The sequence below is a fragment of the Vespa mandarinia genome, chromosome 3, assembly GCF_050613455.1.
Source record: "Vespa mandarinia isolate Hongniang chromosome 3, ASM5061345v1, whole genome shotgun sequence".
Taxonomy (NCBI): Eukaryota; Metazoa; Arthropoda; class Insecta; order Hymenoptera; family Vespidae; genus Vespa; species Vespa mandarinia.
This window is the reverse complement of record NC_140812.1, coordinates 480,001-507,500: the sequence shown is the minus strand read 5'-3', so window position 1 is coordinate 507,500 and position 27,500 is coordinate 480,001. Positions and strand designations below refer to the sequence as shown.

Genomic DNA, 27,500 nt, shown 5'->3' with positions numbered 1-27,500 from the left:
ACAATTTTTCCAACTTACATGTGGTATGTATATAACCACGTATTTTACATATGAACGTATCTGATCTTAGATCATTTTCTCTCTCTCTCTCTCTCTCTCTCTTTTTCTCTCTCTTTTTCTCTTTCTCAGAAAATCTCAGAGCTTTTCGATTCGAATTTAGAAACTTTATCGGCGAATAAGTACTTACCATACACTATCTCTGACTTTACTCATGGATCGTGACGCGGCTAGACGGCTTACGTAAAACGTGCCACGCCTACGTCGCAAATTCGAAACTTACGATTCTAAAGATTTTACAATACATCCGGTGCACCGAAAATCTAAAGGTCGTAAGTTTTCTCGATAACACGTATTTTTTTTTTTTTTTTTTATAATTTTCCAATATACGATCGATATATAGGATATTATCGTTTAACAGAGCGTAAGTCATTAAACAAATAAGGAAATATCGTATATCTTTTCTTCCGTGTATACACATACAATAATATCAATATATAGCGAATAACATCTTATCTGTATGTATGGGTAAGTATATATGTGGTCCAAACTTTCCGAGCACGCCAAGTTCCAAGGATGTTAGTCAGCCTCGACGGTAGGCCATTGAAATCATTCGTAGCATCCGCGAAACGACGCTTCTTGCTATACGAAGTGGTCAGAAGGATGACTCACGAGAGAGAAGAGAAGAGGACAGAAAAAGAAAGAAAGAGAAATAGACAGAGCGAGAGAGCGAGAGAGAGAGAGAGCGAGAGAGAGAGAGAGAGAGAGAGAGAAAGAGAGAGAAAGAGAGAGAAAGTAAGAGGGAGTAAAAGAGGGGTGAGGAAGGTATTAAAAAAAAAAGCTAACTGACTGTGTTCTATGGGTGAACGTGCACAGGGAGTACTCGAGCGAGTGAACGCGCGCAACAGGTGTGATTCGTGTTGGTTGACTACTCGTGCGAATAATCCGGCTTGTGTATAGAACATCTGAGAGAAAAAGAGAGAGAGAGAGAGAGAGTCAGAGAGAGGGAGAGTACGTTCCGAATTGTTTTTTCTAATATCCGGGATATACTTCGTATAAGTGTTTTTTCTCTTTATTTCAATTCTATGGGTATTTTTAAGTTAAGTGTTGAATGGTAGTGAATAAGGTTTATATCAATTTTTCTGATAAGTACTGAAAGATTCGAAGAAACAAAATCATAAGTGTCTTGAAGTGGTGATTCTGGTTACTCGAATGGTTTGTAACTTTTATTAAAAAAAAAAAAAAAAAAAAAAAAAAAAAAAAGAAAAAAGAGAAAAAAAATAATAAAAAACGTAAAAAAGGAATAAATTTTTGAATAAGTATTACATTGTTTTTTGAACTATCTGCAAGATACACTTGCGATTTACTTAATTATTATTTTCTTTACTTCTTTTCTAATATAAATTAATTATTTTTGCTAATAGCAACGTCGATCACATTGGTATGTATATTCCTTCTTTTCTTATCTAAATGATTATACTTACACAATAATCATAATTCAGTATTCCAATTATTTATGAAAATGAAAATATATAAATAATATTCTTATTTGTTTACATTTGATAAACGAATCTCAGCGTAGCGTCGTAAGTAAAAAAGATCGTTATTAATATTTCTTCTTTTTCTCTATTTATTTGAACAATAATAAATCACAGAAAGACTTGTGATGGGAATATTCCATTATTAATTTAAATTGAAGAATTGAACGATTTAATGAAATTCAGTTCACTTAGACATTTATTATACACTGTAGGAATATGAATAATAAATATATATCAATAAATAATTTTTGAGATATTATATGATGGACTTTCGAAGATGCTTCTTATAAGAGAAAACGAGAGAGAGAGAGAGAGAGAGAGAGAGAGAGAGAGAGAGAGAGAGAAAGAAAGAGAGAGAGAGAGAGTACGTTTCAAATTGCTTTTTCTAATATACGCTTTTATCTTATTTTATCTAATTTTTCTTAATTTCAAATTTTCTAATAATACCTTTCATGTATGCGTTCTTCTCTTTACATTTAGATTCCATATTTAGATAAATAAAGCATATCGAGCATTTTAATGTTAAACTTTGAATGATAGTGATGGGTTTATAACGATTTTTGTACGGGTAATGAAAGATTCGAAGAAACAAAATTATAAATACCTGAAAGAGAGTATCATGAATACGTTCATTCATATTCATGAAATGGTAATTCTTATTACTTGAATGGTTTGTAAGTTTTTTTTTTTTTTTTTTTTTTTTTTTTTAGAAACGTTTCTTTTTCTTTTAAAAAACAAAACAGGATAATATTTATGCATAATTGTTATATCGTTTTCTGACCTATCCTCAAGATACATTGTAATTTATTTAATTCTATTTCTTTATTTATTTTCTGATAGGAAAAAATTTTTTTGATTCGAGAAAAAATCGATAATAGTAATAACGTTCTTTTTTTTCTTATCTAAATGAATACAATCATACAATACTCATGATTCAATATACTAATCATTCATAAAAATTCAAACAAATAAATAAATATTCTTGTTCATTTACATTTGACAAAGGAATCATCACGTGTCGTGACTATCGTAAAAAAATTTGCGTACTATGTTCAAATTATTGATTTAAATTAAAGATACGAACGATTTAATGAAATTCGATCCATTTAAATATTTAACAAACTAATCACTATGCATTGGTAGGAGTGATGAATAATAAATATAAATCAATAAATAATCTTTGAAATATCATGAAATGTACTTTTGAAGATGCTCGTAATAAGATGAAACAAGACAGTGAGATAGAGAGAAAGAGAGAAAGAGAGAGACAGAGAAAGAAAGAGAGAGACAGAAAGAGATCAAGAAACAGAGAGATAGAGATAGAGAGAGAGAGAGAGAGAGAAAGAGAGGGTGAGACAGAGAAAGAGAAACAGACGTTATTTTCTTCGGACCTTTAATCAAGAAGGAGGAACGCATAACGACGCAGAGCGTAATGAGTAATGACATCTGGTCTGTAAAGGGCGGGGCTAACAGGTCCCACGCGGTCTCTTCCGTGCGCTCGCGCGCGCGCGCGTGCATACTTCGTTACGCGTTTCTGTCCGTTTAAGCACTTACGTGCTCGATTTAAACGATCCATCCCACCTCTCAGTCCATCTCTTTCTCTCTCTCTCTCTCTCTCTCTCTCTCTCTATCTCTGCTCTCTCTCTCTCTCTCTCTTTCTATCTCTTTTTACGTTCATTGCATCTCTCCCTCCTTTTCTCTTTTTCTTTCGTGACTTATCTGAGAGTAGTGAGAGCGCCCGGGCTCGCGCGAACTTGACTCCGGTCAATGATTTTTTCATTTCGGTGAACCTTCAGGCTATGTAGGTATTTATATGTTTATATATGTGTGTGTATATTATATATATATATATATATGTATACATGCACACATATGTGTATATATTATATACATATATATATATATATATATATATATATAGACATTTTTGTTTTCAAGGAAATGGAAATGTCGGAAAAAAGAGAGAAAGACATAAAGAAATTATTTTCACTGTAGTAATGCTTATAAGTCTTATTGATGAATAAATAAAAAGAAAAAAAAAAAAAAGGAAAAGTAAAAAAGAACAATTGGAATCATGTAAAAATTATAAACTACAAATAGAATTATACGCCATGACATCGTTATGGAAATTAAAAATAAATTTAAAAATATTAATTAAAAATTAATATTAATTAAAAATTAATATTAATTAAAAATTAATAATATTAATTAAAAATTAATAAATATTAAATAAAATATAAATTAAAATATGGTTAATCGGATTTGAACTAAATTATAAATTTTGTTTTAATAATAATAATAATAATGATAATAATGATAATAACGTGTATAAGTAAAAAAATTAAGCAACAAAATCAAACATATGGGGAGAGGGAGAGAAAGAGAGAGAAAGAGAGAATAAATAGAGAAGCGTTCCATTTGATTAAACACTCACGTCTTTAACTGTCTTCATATCATCGGACAATAAATAAAGAAACGATTTGGCATTTATGATCATCGACGATATGCAGAATTGAATTTCTTCGTTGAGAAAGAAAAAAAGATGGATAGATAAATAGATAGATAAATAGAGAAAGAGAGAGAGAGAGAGAGAGAGAGAGAGAGAGAGAGAGAGAGAGAGAGAGAGAGAGGATAGCGTTATAGCGTTAAAGAAGAGCGCGATGCATTTGAATAACGGACGGATCGGATCGGATCGGGTATAATCGAACGTTCTTCTATTTGCCGCGCGAGAGCAACGTTAACGAGGTAAATCGAAAATGCAATACAAGTTCGTGTACATGTATATATATATACGTGTATATGTCTTTTAGATTGCGTCAGTATGCAACCACACACACACCCACACATATATATATACGAATACATGTTCATACATACATGCGCGTACATATGTATACATATAAACACACGTGTTTTGTATAGACACACATTCGCAAGAAGACATCCGCCTGCCGAGTATGGAATAAGCGTATCTCACAATCATAAACGCTCCGGAGCCGCTCGTTCGAGTTTTGTCGCTGACATCTGAATCGTAATCGCATACGAAATATTATAGTTCGCGAGTGAACTTCCAAATAAGGTGAGCTCCTCGTCTTTCTTATAAGGAACGATAAACTACCCTACATTAGGATGTCCGAGCCATCTCTGTTCTTCTCTCTTATTTTTCTTTTTTTTTTTTCTATCGTTCTATCTATCTTATCTCTCTCTCTCTCTCTCTCTCTCTCTCTCTCTTTCTTTCACTTTAAAGAACACAGAAGAACGAGTCCGTTGTGTAATCTTAATGACTTTAATAGCGAAAAGGACTACGTTCGCTTATGCGAGCATTTGCAACGCGAAAAGCCGCATAATTTAGCGAACGAGTGTGTCCGCATACCATCGCTATGCTCGAAAGTCTGTTTCTTCGAGGTGCCGGAATACATGCTCTCTACTAGTCTGTATAAACGCAAGTATGAAAGAGAAAGAGAGAGGGAGAGAGAGAGAGAGAGAAGGTGGGAGAGAGAGAGAATATTTGAATAATCGAGACGCGATTTCCACGTTCGAACTTTCAAACGCTTAGTACGCGCAAATTAATCACCTTAATTACGAATAATAGCGTGACCGATTCTATCCCAGTTCAAATCCATTCAAAGCACGATTTATTAATGATATTCTGAGATGCGGTTTATTTTCGAATATGGTTTGCGTTTAGTAAAGTGTTAATAAATAGTAATTTCACGTATGGCAAGTCGTAAATTAGAACATTTTCTATACCATATTTTCTATCTATCTATCCATCTATCTATCTATCTATTTATCTATCTATCTATCTTTCTATCTTTCTTTCTGTTTCTCGTGCTCTTACGGTTTTCTATGAACGAATACGCGACAAATTCATGCTTCGGTTCTAGCCTTCTTTGGTGCGAGCGCGCGTGGGCGCATTTACTTCGAACGGAATTACAGTCCTCACTTACTCCATCGTATCTCTCGGTCATTTTAGTATATAAGTAACTGCAATCGCGAACCGTGACCGTTGCCCGTACCATCTGGTTTACGTAATTACACGCAGACACATAGAAAGAGCACAGGGACGAGCTGTTCCTACCACAACCGCTTGCTTTGCTTTGCTTTGCTTTGACTTGACTTGACTTGACTTGACTTGACTTGCCTTGCCTTGCCTTGCCTTGCCTTGCCTTTGCTTTGCTTTGCTTTGCTTTGAAGACTCTCCGGAAGTAATCTTTGCCGTTACGAAGGTGCTACGCTCGACTATGTCATACATACTCTTTCTTCTTTTATTACTTCTTCTCCTTCTTCTTTTTCTTTTTTTTTTGTTTTCCTTTTATACTTATTGTTACTTCTTCGCAATTTGTCGCTGACTTATTCCGTCGTCGTATAATTGCTAAAGTGTAGATATCTTTTAAAATTTTAATATACATCAGGATTTATCTTAGTTTTAATAAATATGTTCGTTTAGTTTTTTCTATTGAGAGGATTTTTTTTTTTTTTTTTTTTTTTTTTGTAAAAAGAAGAAAAAACGTAAATTATTTACGAATATAAATATATGTTTATATTGATACGATTTCAGACAAGAGACACTCTATATGCGTTATTGTTAAAATATCGAATTGAATTATTCTAAATCGTAATGGAATATACATTATGATTAATAAATTAGACTATCAAAAAGAAATTCTATTTCATAATTGCTCAAATTAGTAAATTATATCGTCAAAGAGGAATTTTATTTCTTAATGGAAACAAAAAGATATTCTTCTCGTTTTCATTTTGACATATTCTAGGCCGTAATGGAATAGATTGTAATTAATAAGTTAGAACATCGAAAAGAAATTCTATTTCATAATTGATCCAATTAATAAATTATACTGTCGACAAGGAATTCTATTTCATAATTGAAAAAAAAAAAAAAACCAAATGAGAAAAAGAATAAGAAACGATATTCTTCCTTTTTCATTTGGACATAGCACGTGTCAGAATTTTGATCGAGGACAAGGAAATATATAAGCGCTGTCGTTTCGATGATAGACGATTGTTAAGATTATCACAGTAAAAAAAAAAAAAAAAAAAAAAAAAAAAGAAAAAGGAACACACGAGACGGATATTATCCTCCACGATAGAATAGGATTTAGCAGATGTCATATTACCGACTGGAAATGGGTGTGGTATTGCTTCCAGTAACACTTTTGCAATCAATCATACATTTGATTATATTATACACTTGACCGAAAGTAGGTTATTTCTCAGGAAGTCGATACCTGTAATAATCTGAGTCTTTCTTGAGTAATCGGACTCTCGAATTCTGTTTCTGATCGATCTCTTTGAAATATCTCTCGGTTCAATATTAAACCAAGGATTAATGTATTATTTTTACTATTTATCCTTTTAAAAATCGTTTTAATAATCAACAACATTGGTACGTGTAAAGACGGTATACAGGATGATTCCAAATACATGTTCAAATTGATCGAATAAAAACTATGTGACATCGATTAGGATCTTATACGATCGATTTATTTTTTCTTTTTCTTTTCTTTTCTTCTTCTTCCTTTTTTCCTTTTTTTTTTTTTTTGATAAAATTTAGTTCCGCAGGTAAAAGATTTTTTTTTTTTTGTATACTTTTTATTTGTTTTATATATACAGGATGTTACAACAATCGTTAGACCATCCTGTATAATACATACCGTTTGAACTTCCAAGATTCGATTACTTCGTCCGGCACTTTCGAATATCACGCTCGAACAGTCACGCAACTAAGCTAATCTCGTGAATGGCTATACGCTTCGACGCAGGTTCACAATTTTTTTTGTCTATGTCTCTAGTAACTGGTACGTATCCATCCGCTCGAAGCTAAAAAGGAGAACAGAGTAAAGATTGAAACATTAAATAATAATAAAAGAAAAAAAAAAAAAAAGAAAAAAAAATAACAAGAAAAAAGAATCTCAGAAAAAGGAACTTTGATAAATCGTTGCTGCTTTCGAATAGTAATATACTTTTTTTTTTTTTTTTTTACTTAATTTGTATTTTTATAATTTATTAATTTTTAGGACAATTTATATGACAAATGTCAACGAAATCTTTCTCCTAAAAATAAAACGAATGTATTTTGAATATTTAAATCGATATCGTAAAGATTTATTTCTTTTTAAGAAGTGGAAAAAGAAATTGACAGATTCATCAAAATAAAATAAAATGAAACTTATTATTTTATCGATCATAAAATAATTGATAAAAATATCTTCTTAAATATCGTTAATTAGTGGCGAATAAAGAAAGGAGAAAAAAAAACAAGAAAAAAGAAAAAAGAAATTATTAAATATCAATCCTCTATAAAACTTAATGTAAATCGCGCACTCATACATTATCTATATCTTTTAATATCTCATTTCACGTTTTCACCACATAAAATAATAATAATAATTAATTCATGTTCGAAAGTTAATGTTTCCTAAGTATAAGCTATATACCACAAGTTTCGTGTTATATAATAATGTTCTTTTCTTTTTTCTTTTCTTTTTCATTTTTTCTTTTCTTTATAGACATTAATAAAAACGATTTGGATATATAACGTATAGATGTTTAAGAGAAAGAGAAAAAAAGGAAGTAGAACGATAAAGATAAAGATAAAGATAAAGATAAAGATAACAATAAAGTGTAAAATAAAGATGAAGATAAAGATATAGATATGGATAAATATAAATATAAATATAAATGTAAGGATAAAGATAAAAAAATAAGGTTAGAAAGAGAAAGAGAAACGTAATATAATAAAGGAAAGAGAGAAGGAAAGAAAGAAATATAAATAGGGAAAGAAGAAAAATAAAGGGAAAAAAAAGAAAAGGCCAACGCGAGGATGATCTTGACGCGCGTTGAACGCGTTTCTATCGAGGGTTCGAGTGCGATCCCGATCGTAGCTCGACAGCATCCGCCCGCGCAATGGACCAGGCGCGTCGAAGGGGGCCGAGCGTTGGCGAAGCCGGTCGAACGCGGACGAATAGTAGGCTCGAATCGTGCTCGCGCGACGCATCGGTTCGAACGCGCGCTCGAGTACCGCTCTTGGTTTATCTATCTTTCTCTCTTTCTCTGGCATACACATACATAGAGAGAGGGAGAGAGAGAGAGAGAGAGAGAGAGAGAGAGAGAGAGAGAGACACAAATACTAACAGAGACTCAAAGAGTAGTAATCGTCTTCGTCATTCCTCGTGTCTCTCGACTTAACGCTCGCGCGCCAGACGTTCCGACAGGCAAACGCGTTCTCGATACTCCCGTACGTGCCGTGCGTTCGGTCGTTGCGCGCGAAATCGAACTTTCGATCTATCGAAATTTGAAAAGTGATCGTACAAAAGAAAAGAAAGAACAACGACAACAACAACAACGACGAGAAAAAAAAAGAAAAGAAAAACAAAAATAAGAGAAAGGAAAGTAAACGGAAAAGTGAAGAAAGATCGTGCATATCTTTCTTTCTTTATTTCATTCTTCATTTCTTTCTTCATTTCTTTCTTTCTCATTTGACCCTTTTTTTCGTTTACTCGTCACAAGCGAGTTGGACTTGAAAGAAACTTGAGGACTCTAAAAGAGAGAGAGAGAGAGAGAGAGAGAGAGAGAGAGAGAGAGAGAGAGAGAAACAAAGGAAGATAAATGAAATAATGTGAGGGGAAAAAAGAAAAAGGATAAGGAAAGAAGAAGAAAAAATTCAGTGCTCGAAACTTTGAGAAATAAAGATTTTTGTGATTATTTCATTGTGTTTTTCTTCGAAAGTAATATTACGAAAGTGCAAAGCCAAGGATCCTGGACTGATGGATTTTATTTGTTTGTGCAACGAAGATACAGAAAGAAGAACGACAAGACGAATGTGAGAATTTATTGTTATACGTAATTTTGAATTAATTCGTTCCTTCAGAAACGAAGAATTCGTCGTCGTTGACAAGTGGAAAAGGAAGGAGCTTGCTCGTTGACAAAGTGGACAACGTCAGTATAATTCTCGTTATGGATTCCTTCTCGACGGTGAGTAATTACTTTCATTACAATAATTAACAATCTAGAAATTTTTCATTAATTCTTTATATTTATTCTTTTTTTATTTTGCTTTTATTTTTTTTTTTTTTTTTGAAGGAACAAAAACATTCGTTTGTATCGAAAGCGTTCGAAAATTTTCCTTTATTATATCAACCGAGACACAGACGCGGCGTCGTTTCTGCACTTTACGAGAATCCCGCAACAAAAATAGATCGTACAAGTAATTTAATAATCGCTACGAAAGTCTAACTCACTATATGCGCATTATCCAATGACGGATGCTCGTCTTTTGAAAAATATTTCTCACGCATGTAGTTTTGTATATATATATATATTTTTTTTTTCTTCGTGCGTTATTTATATATATATTTTTTTTATTATTTTCATTTGTATTTTTATCTTTTTTTTTTTTTTTTTTTACTTAAAACATTGTGAAAGAAGCATCAAGGAATTTTCGTTTAATCGGACAATTTGTTTTCTTCTAATGAAATCGACTTTGTGTTCTGTCGAATAGAGACATTTGTCGCTAGAACTAGAATTCGATCAAGCCGGTTATAAACGCCATTATATCATCAAATAAGAAAGAAAGAAAGTGAAAGAGAGAGAGAGAGAGAGAGAGAGAGAGAGACTAATACACACAATGGATTACCCACACTGGATATTCTTATAAACCGCGATCGGAATGATAATAGCTATCGGTAATTTACGATCCCTAGATCATTATATGTACCTATCTGCAGATACGTGCACACTTGCCAGGCCTCTTGTCAAACGAAAGTATCGAAATTTCTATTCGTTTCTCGTTCGCAAATATTTTTCGACACCTTCTTTCTTAATCGTTTAAAGATAAATCAATTCACTGGTATAAAGAAAAAGAAACAAGAATGGGTTGCTATATGATGACGTTTCCTATATTGATGAATATATACTTATATATATTATACTTATATATATATATATATATATATATATATATATATATCAAATAAAAAAAATAAAAAGAAAAAGAAAATAAAAATAGAAGGAAAAGGAAATAAGAAAGTAAATGTTTTTCTTTTCGACAAATGTATGTAATTAGACATAATTTTTAACAAAAAGAGTAAAGAATAAATGAAGATAATAAATCGTCGATATGATGAAGATAAGCAGAAGTTAAGAAAATGTAGAAAATTAGCAATTAATTAAAAGAGCGAATAGGAAGCTATGTATTTTTACTCTGTCTCTCTCTCTCTTTCGGAGGTTTAATAATCTAACATGTGAGGAAATAGCGTAGACAAAGGACGTTTATCGGTCGAAAGGTCAAGATCGCCTTTATTTACCATCCAAGATGGTAACCGCGTTCGCATTCGTTCGCGCACGCTCAAAGCGACGTGCGATTAATCGTTGAGACTATCATAACATCTCTATGTCGGTCCTTGCAATGCTAAGAGAGAAAATAACCGAAGGAATTTAACGCGACGGGTTGTGTGTATGTATGTACCTGGTTACTTGCCTGCAGGTTTCACGTAAAAAGCCAGAATACGATAGCGATCTGAAAGACGCTGCTGCGCATTAGCATAATCTTTAATATGCGCCTTACGCGCAACGAGTCCCTTGAAACGCGTCGAATAGTTCGAGCTTTCGAAAAATACGAAAGGTCGTGACTATCCATTAACGAAGAATCTTAAAATAATAATGAAACGGATAACGTTTATTATTATTATTATTATTATTATTATTATTATTATTATTATTATTATTATTATTATTATTATTATTATCGTTATGAGGAAAGCAATAAAAATTGTTTTAACGTCCAACCGATAATTTAGGATCGTCAAGCGAATACTTCTGATCGGTAGTATAAAAATAAACAACCCATCATAATGAATATTACCATATGTTACATCAAAAAGATAAATCAATTTGGAACAGAAGATTCATTATAAATAATCCATTATGAAATCGTACGTAGAATGATCATCAAAGAATTAATTTTAAGATTTACATAGTTAATCGTAGTTAATCTTGATATCACGAAACATGTCATATATTATATTTTGTCAAACATTTAAATTAGAAAGAAATCTGTACGTTGAAAGTCTAACGAATAAATAAAAACAATTCGTGTTTCATGATTAATGATATATTACAAATAAAAAGAAAGAAAAAGATCTATGAGAGAGAGAGAGAGAGAGAGAGAGAGAGAGGAAGAGAGGGGGAGAGAGAGAGAGAGAGAGGAAGAGAGGGGGAGAGAGAGAGAGACGTTATATTCTTCGCGAGGAAATATTTTCATTTACTTCACCTAATCTTGATCGATACAAGCGAGATAAGAACAGCTGTTATTTCGAAGCTTCTTCATGCATTCGCGATTACGAATGTCTATTTGACCTCCAACGAGCTCCTTGAAATCGTATGTGGATGAAGTCATTTTTTTCAGGAAGAGAAACGGAAAGTTCCTCCTTTCCTCTTTTTTTTTTTCTTCTTGTCCTTCTTGTGCTACATCTTTTTCTTTTTCTTTTTCTTTTTCTTTCCGATTTAACTTCAAACATAATTTCACCTTATCGATGTTCCGTCGTTCGCTTACAACACGTATAACATAACGATAAATCGTTTCAACTGCCATTTTAATTTCCATGCTACGTTATCGAGCAAAGTCGAAACCAAAATCGAATCGACAAGATTTACGGAACAAAATCAACGTTTCTTGCGACTTTATCTGAGTCCTTTATATGCTTGTAACAATCAAATCTCATATCATTGTGTCGCTTTTTTTTTTTTTTTTTTTTTAATATATTTCTTATTCCTTTCATTTCATCCTACAAACGATATAATGCACATTGTTATTCAAACAATGAATGACATATTTCGAAAGAATGGAATAATTTAATCGTCCGATAAAAAAGAAAGAAAAAGAAAAATGATAAAAAGGAAAACAAATTTACAAGGTTTTAATAACAAAAATCTTAGTGTACCATACTTACTTATTATACTAATCGAATTCTTACTCACATATTTATTTATCATACTAATCGAATTATTTAATAATAAAAACGGAAAAGATACCTGTAAAATGTTAGAACGTTCGAATAATAAATATTCTATAATATCATAATTTTCATACTTGTCATCGTATCGTTCACTTGTCAGTTTTATCATTCAATAAAAACAATAACAAATTTAAATTATCATACTTGTTATTCTAGTATTATCATACAACAGAGAAATAAAATTAAGAATTGAAACGTTTTAATAAAAAAAAGATTTTAAAAATAATACATTAATTCTCACTCTTTCATATTATATAATAAATCTATATCTATAATATAATAAAACGATATTAAATAAAAATTATAATATCCAAATAAAACAAAATGAAAAAAAGAAAAAAGACGAAGGGAGAAAGAGAGAGAGAGAGAGAGAGAGAGAGAGAGAGAGAGAGAGAGAGAGAGAGAGAGAGATTCTGCTGCAGCACAATTCTCATACTTGCCATCCCAGTCTCGATCTTGGTCTAGATCTCGATCTCGATCTCGATCTCGGTCTCGATCTCGGTCTCCGATCGGATGATCTTCGCAAAGATAACAGAATCTTGCGAGTACATCGATGAATGGAGAGAAGCAACTTCTTCTTCTTCTTCTCCACCTTCTTTTCCTTCCCTTCCTTCTTCTTCTCCTCCTTCATCTTCTTCCTATTCGCGGATATCTCTCCGCGGCACACGAGCCGAAGGAAACGAGTATACGGTAGCTCCGCTCGCAAAAAGTCGGAATAACGCGCCAACCTGGCGCTGCGAAGCGATCAACAATGGCGATCACGTGTACACCGGCGCTTCGTGAAACACAGATATACAAACACATACACGCGTACACATACACACAAACATACACACATATATATATACACACACACGTAAGTATGTATATATACACGTTTTGTCGCGACATGACCGGCTGACGTAAAAGCACCAATGCGTGCGTGAGTGCATGCGTGCGTGCCTCTTTCTACGTACGTATATACTCACTTACTTACTTACTTACTTACTTACGTACTTATTTCTTTCTTTCTTTCTTTCTTTCTTTTCTCTTGGCGAATAAACGTGAGCGCGAGCGCATAAGCAGCAACGGCGCCAACGACGACGAAGAAGACGACGACGACAACGACGACGTCGTTCTGCCGTCTCAAGCAAGCTCCCATAGACGGTACAAACAAGGGCTGAAGTAGATACAAGTAGGTAGGGCTTTGAGGGCATGAATGGGAGCTTCATTCATGTTCCCTTCTGGGCCTTGTTGTACGCGCGACACGCGTGCCTTCTCTCTCTCTCTCTCTCTCTCTCTCTCTCTCTCTCTCTCTCTTTTTCTCTCTCTCTTTCTCTCTTTCTCTCTTCCTTTCTTTTGTCTCCTTCGTGTAATCAAGTAACGATACCTTGTCTTATATATATATATATCTTTCTCTCTCTTTTTCTGTAAAATAACTCGATGTTTACAGTTTGTTCAACATATTGTTGAAACTTATCGACTTATTTTTTTTCTCTAATAAAATATTGTTATTAAAAGTAATATGTAAAATTGAATTATTTTTAATTTATACTTTCAGATAATATTCTCTTTGTCTATTTTTCCTTCTCTCTTATTCCTTTTGTAATATAAATGACTTATGTTAACGCATTACAGACTGAAGATCTATCCAGTTAGTTTTTTTTTTTTTTTTTTTTTTTTTTGATATTACGAAAAGTCAAGTGATATTACAAAAAGTAATAAAGTGGGAATCGTTTTTAATTTAAATTTAATTATAATATCGGACTTTTTAATGTGATCATCACCATCTCTCTCTCTCTCTCTCTCTCTCTTTCTCGCTCTATCTTTCTCTCTATCTATCTGTCTCTTTCTAGCTCTATCTTTTTCTGTAAAATAAGATAATGAAAATTACATCAACATATCTTTGACAGAAGATATATCAACTTATTTTTTCTTCTTCAAAGATCGTTATTAAAAGTGACGCTATATTAATTATAAAGCAAAATTCATTTATCTTTCCTTTTTTTTTTTTATATTTACGATTATTAGAACACTTCAATGATTACTTCAATAATGGTTTTATTTAGACATATATAAAGTTTCAAATAATTAATATGCAAATAAAGTTACTAATATACATTATGATTGATGCACTGATGTGTTTTTATATTGACTTATACAACGAATATTCGCTAAAAAGTGTTCATAATTACGTAAAACGGTCGATCAACAATATTTTAACATGACAGATACGTGACCATAATTAATATAAATTAAAAAAGAAATAAAGAAGAGGATTGAGAATTATTTGATTTTCTTGATTTTTTTTTCAATTTTTTTCTTTCTTTTCTCTTTTTTTTTTTTTTGAATACAAGATACACACAGACATACATTCACACGTGCACGCAATACAAATTTCTTAAATATTAATTGATTAAATTTTATAAATTCGATGAAATTCAAAATAAAGTTTCCTACTCTCGGAATGTTATTTTATTAGTCATGGAAAAACCAATTACAATAATTTCGACGAATTAAAAATCATTTTGACATACAGCGGTAAAGCTATGTATTTATATGGCTCACGAACTTTTCGATAATGTTAATGTGCGTGAATATTAATAAGACGTTGGGAAGATACATGCGTTATCCTTCCATCTGAAAAGTTGGGAAGGGGAAATCGAAGTACGAGGAACGTGCTTCGATGAATGGACCGTGGGATGCTGGGTGGCACGTGGGTGAAATTACAGACGATTTACGTTCGATTTCATGGCGGTTCACCGTACTCGATAAGATCGTACGACGTTTAAAAAGTTGTTAACGGAAGGCATCGAGTACATCGTGAATCGATTTAAAGTTTCGAATCGTCTTCGAATCATCTTCTTTCTTACCTTAAGGCTCACGTGATTTTGCTCTCTCTCTCTCTCTCTCTCTCTCTCTCTTTCTCTCTTTCTCTCTCTCTTTCTCTCTTTCTCTCTCTCTTTCTTTTTTTTTGAAACGTTGAAAGATTTACGCCTATTCGAAATCGCTTTTAGCAACGTCTCAAAGCAGAGAAAGTAACCGATCGATCGTTAGTTAAACGCAGCAAATTGCTCCGATCGACATTTCCCTTAATGAGCGAAGAAATCCGCTTTCCTATGATTATGAAAGGCACGAGAGCACGATTCCTACGAGGTTTCGCGTTTGAATCGATGTTGAATTAAAATGGCACGTTATAATACAAATTGCAAAATATTATTGAAAGAAGTAAAATTCTATTTCTGAAGCGTATAGTTGTTACGTAAAAAAAAAAAAAAAAAAAAAAGAAAACGAAAAAAGAAAACGAAAAAAGCACGCACACACATACAAACACAAACACAAACACATATCATTAATTTATACGTAAGTCCTTTCCGTGGGATAGATTTAAAAAAAAAAAAAAAAACCCCGGATGATGCGGTTATAGTATCTTGAAAAAAAAAAGAAAAAGAAGAAAAAAATTAAGAAACAAAAATAATAAAAAGAAAAACAATAATCGATTTAACAGATCGAAGTCATGTCGTTTAACACTAAGGTTCTCTTCAGTAGAAAAGGTTACCATCGAGTGAACTGGAAAAAAGTTATGGAATAAAGTATCGATACTGGTAAAAGAGAATCATATTGGAAGAAACGATGGAATGTACGGGACAAAGTTCTTTTCTAGGAACGTGTGAGCATCTCGTCAAGGGATCCGCGAGACGCATAAAATAGTTGTATAGAGGGTCGACTATTATCTTCTTAGAACGTATCCACTCATATAATGTCTGTCTTGTCGACGAAGCAAGGGAATGCGATGTTTGATGAATGAAGATAGATAAGGAAATCGATAGATAGAGAAAGAGAGAGAGAGAGAGAGAGAGAGAGAGAGAGAGAGAGAGAAAGAGAGATGACGAAGAAGAAGCTGAGAAACTAGACGAACCAGAACTAGGTAGCTGTTTTCTATCAATGAGACCAGTCTCTTGCTCGTTTTCTGAAGACTCACTTCCAATCGTTACTGATAATTCGTTTAGCACTTTTGATCTATATAAGGAATTGAAATAGGTATATTACATTAAAATTTTTCTTTTACGATTTTCATGTCATTAACAGCAATCATCGAGATCGGTGATACAATTTATAATCTTATATTCTACTTTACATTGAATTTTCTTATCGTTTTTCTTCCTTTTTATTTTTCTTTTTCTTTTTTTTTTTTTTTTTTTTTTTCGTAAAGACATCAAAATAAAATTAGATGACGTTAAAATGATCTAATTCGAATGTTACATTGTACGAATGAAACTTTCCAATTTACATATTTCGACATTTCGAATTATTAGAATTAAAGTTAATCATATGTTTATAATGAATCATTAAATAAGTGTTAATATTCTCAGTATTAGTGCGTAGAACGTGAAGGTTACCATTGTTGAAACTTACAAAAGTTTTGAAACATTTCTAAGAAAATTCTTTTCGTACGTTCGTTCGATTTTCTTCGTTGTCGGTCATTTATGATGATCAAAGGACATGGAAGACACCACGCATCAGTGTCCCGAGATAGGCATAGCAAGATGGAAGTATGGTCGTTGGTGTTGTTATCCCAAAACCAGAAGTCTCTAAGTAACACCAGGTGCACGCACGTTATGGAGAAACATTCTAAGTTTGGTAGGCTAAAAAAGTCTCTTCGTTCGTTCGCTGCAAACGGAGGCATACATCGTCGTCCTCCTTCTCTCTCTCTCTCTCTCTCTCTCTCTTACTCACCCTTCTCTTCACCCCCCCTCCCTGTTCATCCTTCATCCTAACAAGGAAGATTGCCCGTATATCGAGTTGGGCTTTCTCCCGTCTCGAACATTTTTGAGTTCGAACCCATAGCCAGGGATTCGTCCCGTCTAAGGAGATCCCCTTGATAGGAATTAACGATTTTCGAACTTCATTTGGTAGATACACTCTTAATAAAGAGATCGGATCTTTCGTTTCTCTTCCAGTTACGGAATTCCTCAGGGGTTGATGAGGATTCTCGAGAGACACGAAGAAAATGCGTTGTTATCGTATGATGATTCTCGTCGGGCTCAAATTGACTTTTATATATATATACATATATACATATATATACACACACATTATATATATATGTGCCATGACGGTATATGTATATATAAGTGTATTGCTACGTAAGTGGCAATCAAAGAAAGCTTTCGTGGTACTAATCCATCAGCCTCTGGGCATACCAGGGTCTTGTTTCGTCCATTACTTTGGTTTGCACTGACGAGACAGTACAAGGTTTCCTAAAATAAAGCTAAAACAGGTGTGGTCAACTTCGAAATAGAATAAGCAATTTCGTGAATTGGCTACGGACAACGAGATGGATTTCATCAGATGCCAATTTCCATGAAAACCATTTTTGTTGCGCAATTGGTTATCCTCGTTTTGCTTTTTTTTCTTTTTTTTTTTTTCTTTCTTTATTTCTTTTTTCTTTTTTCTTTTTTCCTTTTTTTTTACGAAATTTCATCTAAATCATTCGAAGAATTATATATAACGTATATGTAAGAAATAAAAGTTCGATTATAGAATTGGTAGATAAATCATGTGGAAAGTAAACATTCGTCTATTCTCATTATATATTTATAATTTTCATTAGAACATTATCTCTCTTTGTAAATGCCTTATCGAAATGTACCCGCCTCATTGAATTATATCAGATAACGACGAATAATCGAAATAATCGACGTAATCAATTGGGTATCGCGCGAGTAAAGAGCTCATTAACAATTCAGCTCGTTAGCTATTACGCAAACGATTGATATATATATATATATATATATATATATATATATATATATACAGAGTGGCCAATTTAAATTGAAGACATTTGTGAATATATATTACGTTATTTATCAATAAATGAATTATGCTTTTGAGAAAAATTGATTTTAAAGAATAGTCTTTCTATCGTTATATTTAATGTCGTACTGTTATAACAAAACTATGATATTAAGGTGTTAATATATATATGCTCCACCATATATATATGTGCGTGTGTATATGCATGTATGTATACTTATTTTAAGGCGTTCAATCGAGCTGTCAGAGACGCGAATTCAGAGAAAGCGAGAATAAAAAGGGGATTATAATAAATTGCTCTCAGTTTGTGGCCAGCAACAACGTTTCATTCTCGCATTCGAGAAACTCTTTTCGGAAAGAAAAGTCGTGTCTTTTAAACGGCTCTTGAACGAAATCGATCGCGATTATCGCGTCGAGACTCGATCGTTTTCGTTAGCCTCGCATACACATTGTTTGCATTTTGCCTTTGATTAATGGCTCGGCAGTACGTCCAGCGCTAATTGCGAGACTCCTTGATATATACGTAAGTATCTATGTGTATATACATATGTATATATACATACGTACGTATGTATTCGTAGTACTTTTATAAAAGTGGCTATTGCTTAAAGGTAGAGAAAGATACATATAATATAATGAGATACGAGGCGCGTCGAGGAGTCGTTTACCATCGTCCATAGTGATCGATGACATTGGCACATATACATATACATATTTATTTATTTATTCATCTCTTTATGTTTCGCTCATCCAAAACCGTTCGTACGGTGTTTTCTTTCTTTCTTTTTTTTTTTTTTCTTTTAATTTTCTTTTTATTGTTTTTCCTCTTTGTTCTCTCTCTCTCTCTCTCCCTCTCTCTCTCTCTCTCTCTCTCTGTCTCTTTTTTTTTTCTTCTTTTTTTACATCGTTTCATATTCTATTTATTATTTTAAATTAAAGCAATACGATTGCAAAGGAATCTTTCGGATCGATCGATATGATAAAAATTCGACAATGTATCTAAAAGATCGTTATCGATCATTTTGCATATATATGCATGCATAAATACTAACGACCTGGTTTCCACGTTTCTTGAACACCATTAGCATTGATCGTCAAGGTATTTAAATAACTACGCGCTATTACATTGGTGCTTCGATCCACCACTGTTCTATGTATAAAAAAAAAAAGCGGGAAAAATGGGAATCGAGCGACAAATAAATACATAATGCGCGCGAGACCAACGCGTCGTTTGCGTGGGTGCCGGTATTTTCGTTCTAACCTAATTCAGTAGTTCTAGTGTTACATGGTGCCATCCTAAATATAAAATCTAGCGCGCAAGATCTTCCCTCCCTTTCTCTCCCTCTCTCTCTCTCTCTCTCTCTCTTTCTCTCTTTCTCTGTTTCTCTCTTCTTTTCGTGTCTCTCTCTCCATCTGTCTGTCTGTCTGTCTGTCTGTCATTCTATCTTTCTTTCTTTTCCCTTACTTATCTCTCGAAGGCACGCGAATTTTGTTCCAAATTCCAAAGAAATCGAAAAAAAATTCCAAGAGAGATCGAATACCACGAGGAAGAAGAAAAAAGAAGAAGTAAACAAAAAAAGAAAGAAAAAAAAAAAGAAAAACGAAAAAGACAAATAAAAAAGAATAAAATCTTTTGTATCGACGTGAGTGGCCATTAAAGATTGAGACAGCCATATTTTCTCGAATTAGCGAATATGGCGATTGAAAGAGAAGGAGAAGGAGGAGAAGAAGGAGGAGAAGGGTTTGGTGGAGGTGACCGGTTGCAGGATCGGTACGTTCGATCTTGCACGCTTGGTGTTGTTCTTAAGAAAGAGAGGGAAAGAGAAAGAGAGAGATAATGATAGATTACTAGATAGATAGATAGATAAGATAGATAGAGAGAAAGAGAAAGAGAGAGAGAGAGAGAGAGAGAGAGAGAGAGAATAATAGAGGGGCAGAAAAAGAAAAAAAGAGAGAGAGAGACAGAGATAGAGATAGATAGATAAAGACAAAGATAGAGATAGAGAGAAGGGAGGATCAAGACGGGAGGAGGTCTTCGATTAAAGGGTGGGAGAATTTCCACGTTGGGAGAACTGCCAATCGCGATTCGCGGTTCTTTGCCTTCTCAAGTTTGCCGCTTCGATTGCCCATGCATCTCGGTAAAGATCGCGAAAGAGAATGATAATGACAACGCCTGTAGCTTTCCCACTTCTCTCTTCTCCATCCCTTTGCCGCCATCTCTACCTCCTCCTTCAGCATCCTTTCTCCACCTCCTACTTGAAATTGCATTCGTTGGCATGACATTTATATTTATTCCATATACTTACTTACTTACTTACTTATTACTTGTCCAGCTGGGAAAAGTTTAACGACTTACGAGCATCAACGATAAACAACCAGTAGCTAACCAACCAATCTGACCGTCCGTCCAATCAAAGTTCCATCGAAGCGTGCATGCGTGCGTTCGTGCTCTTATAAATACCGCGATATCATTACGAATTCGCACTTGCAATGAGTATTATACTTTAACCTGGTAACTTTTCGCGATTGAACGGATACGTTATTGCATCGTATAAATGTATATATATATATATATATATATATATATATATATATATATATATATATACGTATACATGTGAATGTTTCGTATTAATACATACTGGAAAAACTAGCTGGCAAAAAGTTTCGTCAAAATGTTAACCTCGTTGTGATCGAGCATAAATGTTTGATAGATCTGAGAGAATAAGAGAGAGAGAGAGAGAGAGAAAGATAGGTAGGTAGGTAGGTAGGTAGATAGATAGATAGATAGATAGATAGATAGATAGATAGGTAGATTGATAGATAGATTTCCGGGTGCATAATACAGCAATACATAATTAAACGTACTTGATATGTGAGACAATAAAACATTGAAATACACGTGATAAAATGACTATAAAAAGAATGTTTTGTAAGTGTACGTTAAAAAAAAAAAAGACAAAGATCTTTTGTGTGTGTGTGTGTGTGTGTGTATGTGTATGTGTGTAAATTATTGGAGCAAATAAAGATAAAAAATTTATCGTTATGTTTCTTAATAGCATTCAATTCTTTGTAAAGAACGATATAAATACGTGTCAAGGATATCGTGTATAAATTATTAATAATAAATAAAAATGGTTTTATTGTCAATTTATTCGTTTTTGATTGTTATATACCAATTAGAAATGGTTATCATTTGATGTGACCGAATTAACTGGAGGAATTGTTTTTGATTATAGTTTTGAACTAACATACAAATGCTTTATCACTTTCGTCTAAGTGGTGACGCAACGTCATCGAACTTTTGCAGTACCTACAGATTATTATCGCCATGGATTTATTATAATAAAGGATCTGGTTATAGAACGTATAATGCCAATCTCCTGAATCTGATCATTCAGCATTTATTCTAAAACTGTATCGAAAGTCAATCTACTATATTTTTATTCTAACAGAGTAATTATATAATATAGAAGAACAAAGTACGAAATAGGAAACGATAAGAACATAACTTAAAAACGGAAGCATACGACGTTATTTTTTAACACTAGACGTAAAAAAAAAAAAGAATAGGAAACAGAGAAATGAAAGAGACAGACAGAAGAGTGAGAGAGAGAGAGAGAGAGAGAGAGAGAAAGGGAGAGAGGGAGAGAAAGAAGGAGAAGGAGGGAAAGAGAGATCTTTTTGATGTAGACCGGTTTTTCAATATTTTTTTCGAAAGGAAACAACATAGCAACGTGCCCATTAACGTCATGGACATTTCGTCGACGGCTTTGAATTCTCCATCTTGGATTTGACGCCTACGTAAAAAGACAACGATTTCATAGTTCTCCGACGAATTGCGTCATTGCCAAATTAAAAGCACAAGACTATTTTGAATAGTATTTCACTAAGGAAAAGGTGCGAGCAATTTAACGGTATTGCTAGTGATGGCACCTTCTTCCTTTTCGATTTCTACTTATGCGTGGGCGAACCAATTGGACTAACTGTAAGTCAGTGGTCCATACTTGAGACTCGTGAGAACGGATTTCTCTTCGAGAGAGCTCCGAAAGCTGCGTTATAACGATGATCCGGTTGAATCAACTTACTCTTCTTCTTCTTCTTCTTCTTCTTCTTCTTCTTTTTCTTCTTCTTTTTCTTCTTCTTTTTTTCCTCTTCTTTTTCCTCGTTGATGATGATTCCTTCGGAGTGTCGGCAGAAAATGAGAGTTTTGTGAAAGTTTCTTTTGATGCGAAGTTCATTTATTTTCCATATCTAAATTAAGTATAGTCATGTGTTCGATGATTTATGAACAATAATATATAAATATAATATATTAATATATTATATATATATATATATATATATATATATATATATATATATATATATAGAGTGACCTGTTTATTTCAAAAAATTGAAATATTTTAAGAGTGACTAAATTTAGGAAAAAAATTTCTTTTTAGAGATTTGTGGCAATTATTTTCACTGATTAAGTGATGGGAGAAATTTTAAAATCAAATTCATTTCTTTTAATGCAATTATATATTTTTATTTTTTAGTTGGATAACATTTGTCAGACGAATTCAACAACGTGCCATATGAAGTCATATATTATTGTAAAATGTTATAAATTATATTATAAATTTGTGAACTCCTAAGGGTTATAAACTCGTATCGTTAGATGCATGTTGTAAATAAAGGACAAACTTCTTAAGAAATCAATTTCGTTTATTTAGGATGGTAATTTGAGAAGCATAAAAAAGCAACGAATAAAAAAAAGGAAATAAGAAGGCTGTCCTTTATTTACAGCGGTATTATATTGTATTATATTGTTTTATATTAAAGCACAATTTATATGATAAAGTGTATAATATAATATATTTATCATATATTACGAATAAAAATGAAAATAAAAATGTTTGACGTCAAAAGAAATCTGGTATTTTCTATTAAAATCTCTCATTATCTTCCTTATTCAAAAAAAAAATAGACCTTTCAATTTCAAATTTTAAATCAAATTGACTTTTATACTCGGCACGCAAAATCATGCCACCTTTATGTAAATCATAATCTCCTGTTCAAAAATTCAAATTCTGTATAAAGCAAGAATTTTTTTTTCACAAATTGAGTTTTGTATTCGTGTCACATAACGCGAGAAGAGGTGGCACGCATAATTACACCACCTTTCGATACATCATAATCTCCTGTTGAAAAATTCAAATTCTAAACAAAGAGAGAATTTTTCCCGTAATTTGGATTCTGTGTTAGAATCACATGATGCGAGAAGAGGTGACGAAATCATGCTACCTTTTAATAAGTTATACTCTCCTGTTCGAAATTTCAAATTCTGAACAAAGCGAAACTACTTGTCGCAGAAGGTGATATAATTTCGAATATCACTACTTGCTGGCATTATGTGATACTGATACAAAACTCGATTTGCGGGAACAATTATCGCTTTGTTCAGGATTTTTAAGAGGAAGGCCATTTTTCTTTTTTTAGGGTTTATTGAAAAACACATTGGATTTTTTTACGTTAAACATCGTTATTTCCATTTTTATTAAGAATGCAAAGTAAATACATTGTATTTGATAATAATACACTTATTCACTTTATCATATAAATTACGTTATAATATAATACAATATAATGCAATATTATATAATATAATATAATATAATATAATACAATATGATATGTCATACAATATAACACTGTTATATACAAAAGACGAAATTTTTATTTCTCTTTATGCCTCTCAAATTATCGAAGTAAGTAAACAAAATTTATTTCGAAAGAAATTTTCCATTTGTTTACAACATCTATCCTAATAGCTAGTAACTCATAATATTGGATTGTACTCCTTAGAAATTCACAAATTTATATTATAATTTATAACATTTTATAATAATATATGTCTTTATGTAACATCGTTGTTAAATTCATCTCAACAAATTCCTTCGAATTATGAACAGAAAAATATGTCATTTCGTTAAAAGAAATAAATTTAGTTTAAAAATTTTTCTCACCATTTGATCAGAAAAATATTATTAGTACCGTATGATGTGCCTTTTCATATCAAGCAAATGTATAAAAAGGACTATTTTGGTATAATCTCCTCCCCCACAAGATTTTTTCGAGATAAATGGGATATCTTCTTTGTGTGTGTATATATAATATACAAACAATTTGTAAATATCGATTAGGATAACGATACTAGGTAAATTGTTTATATTTTCATGTTTGACAATATGAAAACAAAAAGAGAACTTTCTAAATATTTCTAAATTTTGTTTCTATCCTTATGTACAATATACAATATGACTTAGATTTATTGATTACAAAATCATTAATATGATTAACTTAATTTTCATGTTACTCTACATATGTAATATTAATAAATGAAATAAAAAAGATCGAGTTGGTTTTAACGAATCGTTTTCTTCGTCAAGAGGGCATTAGTCGTAAAAGAGGCGTCCTTCGTGTTCGAATCAGATACGAACTCGTTTCATCGGCGAACCGGTTGAAGCATATGTCGCATATATGTTCCTATGGCTAACTAATCCTCATGACCAAAATAATCACCCACGTGTAATTTCACCCCATCTCCTTATGAGAACAACCTTTCTGATTTTAGCTATCGGTTATTCTCTGTATTTCATCGTAATCATTTATTTCTTTTTTTTTTCTTTTTTTTTTTTTCCTAAGATATCTTTTTATTAATACGATTAATTTTATTTTTTTGTGTCATTCGATAAATTTAATATCGATCATGAAAATCTGCTTTTTCTTTTTCAATTATTTATTGTAAGATACTTTTTAAATGATCTGATTTGTTTATTTCGTTCATCATTTAATATTTAACATTTATTTCTTGAATGTTTCTCAATAGTTAGTAGCGATTTGTAACGACATAAGTCGGAGTCATGACTCACCCTGTAATAATACATCCCTAAAGTGTGAGAATATTTGTCATACATAATACATATACAAATACAATGTACGTACGTGATCATGCATGCGTGAAATACGTTCTTACAACACGTGCATTATTTAACGAGTGCAATGAGCGGACTCGTGTGAACGAGAGCCAAGAAACACTGTACGCTTTAGATATAGACGATTTATTTAATAAATTATTGCAAATGTATAGATTTCTAAAACACATGTATCATAATGTTAGATATAGAACATAAGATTTATTAATTTCTATTAATCTATTGCCTATTTCATGATCTTGATACTTTCTTCATTTGCATAATTATTTAATAATTATTTAAATACTCATTATTTCGTAGGATTTCAATAAACAATTATTTCTTTGTTACAAAGAATTGAATTAATATTTCGCAAAATTATATTCAATAAATTTGATATTTCATTCAATGAAACTTTTTACAGATTTTATATTACAGATTAAATATATTATTAATTGTAGATTATATTTACAGATTTTCTTTTAATTTTCAATAATTTAGATTATTTATAAATATTTAAAGGATATAAGTGCTCGATTTCTCTTCATTTTTTTTTTCTTTTATATCAAACTATTCTTCTTTAAAATATATTGAGATGAGATTGACTCGAAAGTCAAATAGAAGAATTTTATATATTCGAATGATATTAACGGAACAACCTTTTTCACTTAAGTACATATGTCATTGTATGTTACTCCATGTTAGAAAGATGAAACTATCTTATGTGACTTTTTCTCTCTCTTTCTTTTTTCTTTTGCAAATATTTATGAAAAAATTACACAAAAAAAAATATTCATCAATCTATATCTATTTATACGATTTTTCGTTGTTTGTTGTTGTATCTTATATCAAAATATTAGGGGGACCGGAAAGTAATGTCGTTTCTGCGCATATCGATATTTGATCGTGATTAAAAATAAAAACTTGTTAAAAATTTATTCGTTTGAATTTAATTTAAGAAAGCGACATTACTTTCCGGTCCACCTAATAGTTATTTAATAATTCTAATAATATTTCAAAATTCAATCGATAGATAAATATTTCATTATTACATTTATCTACGGTCGAATATTCAATAAAAAATGTGTAAAAAAAGATTTAAAGAATTCGTTCTTAGGGTTCTTAGAAATTAGAAGGGTAAGGATTTAAAGTAGTAACTTTCGTGATTTTTTTTTTTTTTGTTCTCTTGGAGATCGAGAAACTATGATGATTATGATGGAGAATGGTGTGTGTATAAATGATTGTAGATAGAAGAGAGAACGCGTTTCGCCTTTGTACGATCTGCGAATGGAGTGCTCGTGGAGGCGTACATTATATTCCCGTATAGGTTAACCTACCCCGCCCACTTGTGAGCTACGTGTCCCAATACCTGGCAGCGATATGTCAACAGCTACTTTCCACTCCACAGTTCTGGCACAACGTATACGTTCTTTTATCTTGCGAGAAGAACGACGTAACGGCGATTACGAACTGTCCGGTAGAGCCGCCATACTCGAGAGTACATATTTTCCTCGGCTTTCAAATGGCTTTGCGCTCTTTTCGATAGCCCACAATTATTATATTAATTATCGATACGATCTATACCTTTTATGATCTTTGCTTTTGAAAAATTTTTAAATTCTGATCTTCAATGACCGTTTGACTTTTGAATAATCCATTGAAAGTATATTTATTATATGTATATATATATATATATATATTTATTTTTATTTTCTAAAACACATTAGATTATTTTTATACATACTTTGTTTATAATTAATACGAGTAGAAACGTTTATCTATATCTCTGTTTCATAAGATGAATAACAGTGCGATGTTTTCTTTAGGGATGACTAGACTATTATATTAAAATGTTAGATCATTTAATAGGATCTTTTGCTTGTAATATTATATATTAATAAAAGTAATATTAATTGTCGTGATAATGGATGATAATTCAACTTTCAAAGTATACAAATATAATATTTATGAATGTTCATTCGTATCGTTTAAATATTAGTAGATACTTTTATCTATTATAATTATCTACATATTCATATCGAAACGTACAAATAATATATATATACAATATATATATTAAATATATTAAATATATATAATATATATATTAGATAATATAAATAATATAAATAATATTAAATATTAAATATATAAATAATATATTATATAAT

At 31.9% G+C, this 27,500-nt stretch overlaps 1 protein-coding gene and 1 long non-coding RNA gene across 4 annotated transcripts in view; one reads left to right on the top strand and one right to left on the bottom strand.

The window, feature by feature from the left end:
- Positions 1-7,218: 7,218 nt before the first annotated feature.
- LOC118446931 (uncharacterized) lies at positions 7,219-17,723 on the bottom strand. The gene is made up of 3 exons (XR_014981900.1): positions 16,970-17,723; positions 11,830-12,343; positions 7,219-7,379 (listed from the first exon to the last, which is right to left on the bottom strand). It is a non-coding gene; the product is annotated as an uncharacterized LOC118446931 (long non-coding RNA).
- The window catches only part of LOC118446930 (uncharacterized), a 30,999-nt gene continuing 12,010 nt past the window's right edge, over positions 8,512-27,500 (top strand). The window contains exon 1 of one of the 3 annotated variants that reach the window (XM_035878150.2): positions 8,512-9,533. The gene's annotated coding sequence lies outside the window, so the exon portion shown is untranslated. Of the gene's footprint in view, positions 9,534-13,494; positions 13,749-18,704; positions 18,894-27,500 lie in introns of those variants that run through there. The other 2 variants (XM_035878152.2, XM_035878154.2) reach the window with 2 other exon arrangements.